The sequence below is a fragment of the Petaurus breviceps genome, unplaced genomic scaffold (assembly GCF_028583685.1).
Source record: "Petaurus breviceps papuanus isolate PSGF00001 unplaced genomic scaffold, PetGlider_PUasm1.0 90903, whole genome shotgun sequence".
In the NCBI taxonomy this organism is placed as follows: domain Eukaryota; kingdom Metazoa; phylum Chordata; class Mammalia; order Diprotodontia; family Petauridae; genus Petaurus; species Petaurus breviceps.
The window spans coordinates 3,949,529-3,958,961 of NW_027187376.1; positions in this window are offsets into that span (position 1 = coordinate 3,949,529).

The window sequence follows — 9,433 nt, forward strand, 5'->3', positions numbered from 1 at the left end:
TTGGATCTCCAGGACTTAGCTGCTGAATGGTAGGCATTTAATAAATGCTTATTGACTCATGGCTTGATAGATAGCTTGGTGATGTCAATTTGCTGCTTGCACCAGAGGTAAATCTGGGCTTCACTTGGGGGTTATTTTATATCTATCTCTAGGCCAACTATTTTTCAGTAGCAGGCGTTTATCAGGTCACAATACAAAGTTCTACCATTCACATAAAATCAGATTACAGTCTACATTGTAAACCAAAATACATTTCAATAGAAATCAAATCCCACTTAGGGGACTATAATTCCCAAATGATATATTCTAAGACATTGTTTCAGAATATTTCAAAGTCACTCTTGAAATGTGTTTTTAAAACACCCAAATGACCTTGGATTGTGAAAATGAGTTGCTGCTCCCTTCAAATCAATTGCTATTTTTAATCCCCTTCCTTCTTAAATGAAAACATTAAAATGAAAATGTCGAATTAAATAATAGCAATAAATGATCCTGACAGCGACATTGCACATACTAAGAAGAAATATGTTGGTGAATGCATACATTCCTTTGCAATGAGCATCTGTAAATGAGGGAGTGGGAACTGTTTCATTTTAGACATGCCTACTGGAAAAGTGAAATGAAATTCTTTCCCTTGATTTATCTTGGCTTTTGCTAGGAAAAGAAATTAATTCACAAAGGTTTACCTGTAGAGAATAGTTCCTTTTTAAATATGATAACAGGGAATGAGAGAGGTGGGTTGAAATGAAGAAACACAAATAAAAACCTTTTCGTTGTTTAAATAGTACTTAGTAAAAGTGGAGATTAACTTCCAGTTCTTTAGTGATGTTTCCATTGCTCTCTGATGCTTATGTGGTGTAGACAATAGCTAAGAATATGAAGCAACATTCCTTACTAAGTAGGTTATTCTGATATTTGGGGCTTATGCAGAAAGTATCTAGTGGAACTGGTAAATGGTATAAAACCATCCCTATTATGTATTCAGGCATTTTGGAATACAAAACAAGAAAAATGAGTCAGCAATAGTTCCTTAAAAGATTGGCACATCTTGAAATAATAAGAGACTTGATGAATCATTTAGTGCAACCCTTTAGATATGGAGGCTGAAGCATAAAAAAAGAAAGTAACTTGCTCAAGGTCACACAGATAATAATTATTATTATTATAATTATAATAATAATAGCCTTTGAGATTTACAGACCACTTAGCAAATATTTAATTTGATATGAATAACAATAACAACAGCTGTGGAGGTAGGTGATATTATTAACTCTGTTTTCTAGATAGGAAGGAAACCGAGGCAATCAGAGGTTAAGTGACTTGCCCAGGGTCACATAGCTAGAAAGTTTTTTAATCCAAATTTGAACTCAAATCTTTGTGGTCCCAGGTCTAGCAATCTATCCACTGTAACCATCTAGCTGTCTAATAATAGTTAAGTTTCAAAGTCAGGATTAGAAAACTAATGTTATAGCGATGCCTACTACAGACCTTTCTTTGATATGTTTGAGTTGCTTTATAGACCTCATCTTATTCACGTCTATAACATCATAATGAGGTAGCTAGGCCAGTTGGAATCACCCAGTGAAGGGAACTTGGGCACAGAATTGTCCCAGCTCCACAGGTTAGAAGCTGCTTAAGAAGCAGAACATGATGAATTTGGCTTTGGACCACAGGGGTACATAGATGTTAGATCTGGCATGCTGGCACACCCACCTTTTACACTACCATTGTGCGGGTGCTAGAATGCATGGTCCATTGTCCTATGCATGCCTCTGGTTTGTATTTATTGAATTGGAGTTGATATAGGACATTAGCAGCATCATATATGTTTCCTTATGAGAATTTATTCAAAACAGAAATCCTGCCACATGGTGAGTCTTTCCTTGGTGATGTCTGGGTTATAACAACATATTGAACGAGTCATACAGAAAAGGGATGGCAGCAGAATGCCTCAGTGACTGCTCCAGGAGAAACCGGAGAGCTCAGTTTGATGAGTAACCATTCTGTTCCTTGAGGAAAATCCAGGTAGGGAATGGGGTGGAGTGACAGTCTGTCGTAATTGAGGTCAATCATTTCAAGAGAGGGCTAACCAGTCCCCCACAGAGTCTAGCCCACACCCTCAGCAAACTCCCAACACATTTATATAGAATTGAGACAGAAGATGGGGAAAAGCAGGAAGGGAACTTGGGCAATGGTAGAAGGTGAGCCCTAGAAAGGGGTAATGAGGGTGACAGAACCTCAGGAAGGTAACCATGATGGGGGAGGGGGCCTTCTGTGATACATAATTGGGGCTATGGTACACGGTTGGCTGGCCAAAAGACCACCATGAAAAAGAAGGGCCCTTCTCCTCCCACAACCACCACTATTTTGGCACCCAGGAGTAAAACCCCAGTTGTCCTGTCCTAGATAGGGCTCTAGATGTTGGGCAACAACAATGGATCATTAGCTGTAGATTACCAGAAGATAACAGCAGCAAACATCAAATGCCACAATCACAAATGGCTAACTCTCTTTGATCGAAGGTCTCAGGAGTACTGAGAGATAAGAGGCAATGTAGTCCACAAAGACAGACTTTAAAAAGAGCCAAAGAAAGCTGAAGTGAAATAATCATCCCATTAGAAGCAACACAATGATCTCTTCAGCTCAACTGCACAAGCAGAACCCATTAGTAAACTCTTAGAGTACAAAGAACCTCAATAAATCATTTTGCTTTATTTGCATACTAATTAAATTAAATTATAACAGTAACATTTGATTATCTGCTAATTAGCTTATTAATAATTTAATTCAGCACAGAAGAAGCCTTTGGTAACAGCATTTGTTCCCTCTGTTGTTTTCTCCCTCAGGATTTGCCTAAGCTTACCTCCTAATTTCTGATGTCTAACAGTTCCAGGCGAATCAAGTTTATATGAAAAGAACTGACTGGCAACACAGGTTAAAGGAGATTGGAGGTTGAAAGGAAATACTAAGGCAATAAGAAATGAAATAAATTATTGTAATGAAAACCTCTTGAAAAAATCATTACAAAATAAAGAAAATTGATAGATTGTCTTAAACTCCCTCAGAAAATACCACAATCCCCACCACAAGTAAATATATAAATTTAATACTATATAATGTTAATTCTTTTGGCAATAATTTAACATTATATAGCCCAGTCAGATCTTTATAGCCTCTGAAAAGAACACTCAAGAGAAAAAATTCTACTTAGTTCCTCTTTCCATTTAAATAAATGACAATAATTGTTCAGTAATATCCAACTCTTTGTGACTTTGTAGACCATACTACATTAATACCCGTCCATGAAGTTTGCTTGGCAAAGATACTGGCCTGGTTTGCCATTTCCTTCTCCTGTGGATTAAGGCAGACAGAGGTCAAGTGACTTGCCCAATGTCACACAGCAAAGTAAGTATCTTAGACAAGTTTTTAACTCAGATCTTCCTGACTCCAGACCCAGTACTCTTATACACTAAGCCACCTAGATGCCTCCTAGGCAAACAGAGGTCAAGTGACTAAAGCCCAAGTTTACACAGTAAAGTAAGTATCTAAAGCAGGATTTTGACTCAGGTCTTCCTGACTGAGTCCTGCACTCTACTGAACCACTAAACTGATCTTATTACTTCAATACCATCATAGATCTGGGATATCATTGATATGAGAACTCAATCACTCAATCAAGTATTTTTCAAAAACCGACTATGTGCCACACACTATTCAAGGTGCTAGGGATACAGAGACAAAAGATGAAATGATCCCTCTTCTTGAGAAGCTTACATCCTAATGGGAGAGATGAAGTCCATGCAATGTGTAGGAATGAATGAAAAAAGTATTTATTGAGCAATAAGCATACACAGAACAAATACAAAGAATAAATATAAATAAATGCTAAGTAGATCATTGAAAGATCAAGAAAGAGGGAAAGTATGAGCAGTTGGAGGAATCAGGAAGGGCTTCGTGAAGGTTTTGCTTGAGCTGTGTATTAAAAGAAGAAAGGGATGCTATGAGGCAGAGGTGAGGAGAAAGTGCATTTCAGGCATGGGAGATGGCCAGTACAAGGCACAGAGATGGGAGAGTCAGTGTCCTGGGTACAAAACAAAGACAAGACCAATTTGGTTGGATCTTGGAGTGCAGAAAGGACACTAACGTGCCATGAAACTAGAACAATGTTGGTAAGGTTGTAAAGAACTTCAAAAGCTAAACAGAGGAACTGATATTTGATTCTAGAACCAATAGAGACTCACTGGGTTTTATTGAGTATGGGAGTGGCATGATCACATTGATGCTTAAGGAAAATCATTTTGACAGCGGTGGGGAGAATAGAATGAAGTAGGCAGAGGGACTAATTAGGAGACTGTTGTATTCATCTAAGCAACAGGTGATAAGAATCTGAACTAAAGAGGTGATTATTTGAGTTGAGAGAAGAGGTCAAATGTGAGAGATATAAAGGTAAGATTTAGCATTGGGATTTGGCAACCGAATGAATAAACTGGGTGAAGAAGAATGAGGAGTCAAAGATAATGCCAAGGTTATGAACCATGGAAGGCTAGAAGAATGATCATGTCTTTGATAAATATAAGAAAGTTGGGAAGAGGGAAAGGGTTTGCGGGGAAGGGGAGAGGTTATGAGTTGTGTTGGAACATGTTGAGTTTGAAATGTCCAGTTGGCAACTGGTAACATGGAACTGGGATTCAGGAGAAATATTAGGAATCATCCACATATCAATTACAAATTAAACTTATAGTAGCTGATGAGTTCACTGAGAGAGAGGGGAAGGAAGAAAGAAAGAGAGAGAGAGAATAGAGAGAGAGGAGAGGGCTCAGAAGGTCTTGGGAAACATCAATAAAGAGGAGTCATAATGATATCGGTGATGTGTCAGCAAAGGACATGGAAAAGCAGTGATAGGTATTAGAAGAGAAATGGGAAAATAGCATCATGAAAACCCAGAGAAGAAAGATCATCCAAGAGGAGAGGAGGTCAGCATTGTCAGATTCAGTGGAAAGGTCAACAAATATGAGGTCTGAGAAAAGACAATCACATTTGGCCATTAAGAGATGGTTGGAGAAAAGAGGAAAGGTGAGAAAACTTGAAACTCAGAAACTTGTGGAACTGAATGTTGTAAACTAAAAGTAAATAAATTTTTTAAAAAAGAGAGAGGGGCAGCTAGGTGGCACAGTGAATAGAGCACCAGCCCTGGAGTCAGGAGGACCTGAGTACAAATCCGGCCTCAGATACTTAACACTTACTGGCCATGTGACCTTGGGCAAGTCACTTAACCCCAATTTCCCTGCCTTCCCCCCTCCAAAAAGGAAAAAAAAATTAAAAAGAGAGAGATTGTTGGTAACTTCAGAGGAAGCCGCTGAGTGATAAGGTTGAAATTCAGATCCAAAGGAGTGAGGAAGAGGAGAGAGGATTGAGTGTAAACAGCCTTTTTTAGGAGTTTGGTTGAGAAGGAGAGAGATACAAGATGAGGTTCTGATAGAGTCTAGTGAAGGTCTGGGTGAGACTTGGGCATGTTTGAAGGCAATAGGGAAGGAGACTAGAAGATAGGGAGAGGGTAAAGGTTAGACACAGTGAAGGTTTCAATTTGTTAAAGAACACAGTAAGGCATAGCCTTGGAAAGGAGAAGGAGTAACAATCTCTAGGAGAGATTCAGAGAAAGGAAGAGAGAAGGGGAGATTATGTGAAGGGGCTTTGAGATAGGGAGGAAGAGGGAGTTCATGGCAAATGACCTGCCTTTTCTCAGTAAAGTAAGAGGTAACATCCTCAACTGAGAAAGTGGGGAATGAGAAGTTGACATATTGAATAATTTCTATGCACAATGAGATAGGGAATCAATTAGGAAGGAATAAAAGGATTATCTACTCCAGGAGTACAATCATAAAATATTAACAACCAACTTGGAAGGGGAAGGGGGAATAGAATGTATACATGGAGAACTTTTTTTTTTTTTGCTTTTTGGAGGGCAATTAGGTTTAAGTAACTTGCCCAAGGTCACACGGCTAGGTTTTTTGTTTGTGTGTGTTAAGTGTCTGAGGTCGGATTCGAACTCAGGTCCTCATGACTCCAGGGCCAGCACTCTACTCTCTGTGCCACCTAGCCACCCCCATTGAACACTTTTAAGTTTGGTATACACTATCAACATTTTCTCCTTTGCTTTAAGTCTACAATGGTGGGGTTCAGCAAATTTTGACCCAAGGGCTAAATTTAGACAACAGTCTGCTTTCATCTTGATTAGTCTTTTCAGTTGTGTTCAACTCTTCATGGCCCCATTTGGTGTTTTCTTGGCAAAGATGCTTGGAGGGGTTTGCCATTTCCTTCTCCAGTTCATTATACAGATGAGAAAACTGAGGCAAACGAGGTAAGTGACTTGCTCAGGGTCACACAGCTAATAAGTGTCTGAGGCCAGATTATTTTTTGGTTTTTTTTTTTTTGGAGCGGGGGGAAAGCAGGGCAATTGGGGTTAAGTGACTTGCCGAAGGTCACATGGCTAATAAGCATTAAGTGTCTGAGGCTGGATTTGAACTCAGGTCCTCCTGACTCCAGGGCTGGTGCTCTATTCACTGTGCCACCTACCCGCCCCCTAAGGCCAGATTTGAACTCATGAAGATGAGCCTTCGTAATTCCAAGCTCAGTGCTCTATCTACTTCACTACCTAGCTACTCTGATTTGAAACATTTTTAGAGGTACAAATGCTTACACTGAAAATTTAACAATTAAGCTGGCTCTAGCATATCCATGGCCTACTCCCTCCAACTGTGCAGATTACAACTTCTCTCTGTCTTTCCATCTTGTATGACTTTTGTCTATCCTCCCATAGATAGGCTCCCATAGCAAGGCTGCTACTTGGTGATTGGGGCCTTTTTCTAGATCTCTTAGCATTACTTGGGTATCAGTTCAGCATGTAAACAATCCATTTCTTACCCTTCACTCTCATTATGTGAATTTTCCCCTCTTTTTTTGCTTTTAACTTCACCAAAGTATAATAAACTAAAAATTCAGAATCATAATGTGAGGAAGTACTAGAGAACTTTGGGCCAAGTTTTCTGAGTTGGAATATTGCCTAAGGAATTCTCATTAAGACATAATTAAGACATGGGCTTGGGAAGAGAAAGAAAAGAAAAGATAAAAATTTTTATGCAAGAAGGGAAACATTTTTTCATTTGACATAATTGTGGGATCAAATTGAAGTATGTAATTCCTCTGAGCCATCTGTATTAGGACAAACTATAATTAAGTATGCCAATTATAATTTTCCTCTATATTTACCTTATATTGACTAGAATTTATATGAGCTTGTAGTATTTAGTCTACAGAGCATTAATCTGGTACTGCCTCATAGTTTGATTGTACAAGGAATGTGAGAAGACCAATAGAGATTTGTGTGAGCATACTCTGAAGCAAATTAGTTGAGAGATTTAGAAAGTTTTCAGAGATTTCTTTAAAAAGAAAGAGAGAGAGAAAAGCAAAATATGCTCAGTCTGCTATAAAACTAGAAGAAACTTGGTTATGCCAAAAGATCCATGATTTCACTAAGTCTGGGCACTGTCTCTATCCACACAAGTCACAGGCTCTCTACACTTCAGTAGACAGTCTATGTAAATTATTACAGCCAAAAATTTCATCATCTGGTGGTTAACCCTCCGGTGGCGAGCCTCTCCCAATTTAGCTAGAGGGAGCCTCAGATGACAGTCCACTGTAAAACCCATAATCAAAGTTTGCCTGCTTGGTGGAGCTTCCCAGAGCTTAGACTCAGCTGGCACAGTCTATAGGGTCACCTCCACACCACAATGAGGAATTTCCTCCTTCGTGGAGGAAAACTAGAAGATAAACTTACAAATGCTTCAAAATGTTTGTCATTGGAAAGGTAAAGTTTTACTAAATCATCTTTAAGAATGCTCATCACAAGATTTTAAAAGTACACACTAAATCCAAATACTCTGGCTTCATGGGGTTTTTAAAGCTTAAGTTGACATTAAACCTATAATTCCTAAAGCTATGTAAAACAGCAAAATATTGTCTATTTTTTTTTAGCGCCTCTAGTGTTGATGAGATTTAAGATCTGCCCCCCCCCCCCCATTAGTAGGCCTCATGAGGAATCTTGCTTAGAGGAGACCTTCTGCTAGGAAGGCTTTCACACCTTTTGCTAATTTCTATTTAGGCACTAAGTCACAAGGGTTGTGATACCTTCTGACTCTGAGAAGTGTATATATTCTCTGAGTGGGTATTTTGCTTTGGGTACTCACTTATGAGAAGTGATTCCCTGGTCGAGGTTCTGAGTGACCATATGTTCAGAGCATGAAGGCTCTCTCAATCCAGTGATGTATATAGTATACAGTTGATTTGGGCACTCAGAGCCCTGTCTGTTGGTCTTTATTTCTCTTCTTGTGTTTTCTCTGTAGTTCAGGGCACTGACTTTTCTCATGAACTAGTGAATGTATTTTTAAAAGACTGCTGACCCCTTAAACAGCTATCTTTCCTAGTAGAGCAGATCTAAGAACCTGTGCTAACAGCCATCCTGGGTATGCCAGTGTGGTTGCCTCTCCAGTGCCTAATTGCCACATTGGATCCCTATAAGGGAAAAGGCAAAAATATGGTCTGCAACAAGAAATTTAAAAGGTCAAAGTCTTATAGATCATTCAAAAATCTCATGCCAGTACTTTATTATTAATACGCTAATTAAGAAAAGAATTGGAACATTTGAGAAAGTGGCACACGTTGAACATTATGAAAAAAATAAAACCAGCTGTAACTTAACAGTTAGAATGCAACAAATGCAGAGTCAAATATCCACTTTCTACTATGTCATCAACTAATTAAGGTAAAGGCAAACTTAAATACCAAATTAAAGGAAAGGACAAAGATGGGATTGAGAAACTTTGTGTGATCACAGAAGTTCCCACCTGATCTATTTAAATAAGTGGCTAATTTAATAATGGAAACTCTACAAAAGTGAAGATAATTCTATTACCATTTCTTGGAGAACTTCAACCAATGCAAAAGTTGCCAGTGTAAGGCCAAAATTGCCCAGAGACAGCTTTAGCCAGGGAACATTTGATCTTCTGGCCAAGCAGAGAGACATGAGAATCAATGGCAAAATAGGTTTGGATTAGAAGCTCATTTTCAAAATATTATGGAGGAGGAGGATGGAAAACAAGAAGCCAACTTGACTCACAAGTTAATGAAAGCTAGTGGGGGAGAAAGCAGGCCTGCAGAGAGCTTGGTGTGAGATCCAGCTAAACCAGATTATCTGAGAGCATTTGAAAGTGGAATTGAAAGGAGAGCAAACAGATTCAATTTGGAATAGAATTGCTACAATATTCATGGTGATCAGTTTGGATCAGAAATGATAGTGAAATCATATTCAGACTCCTTCAACAATATTATGTGAGAATAACAGGAGAGAGAGAGAGAGAGAGAGAGAGAGAGAGAGAGA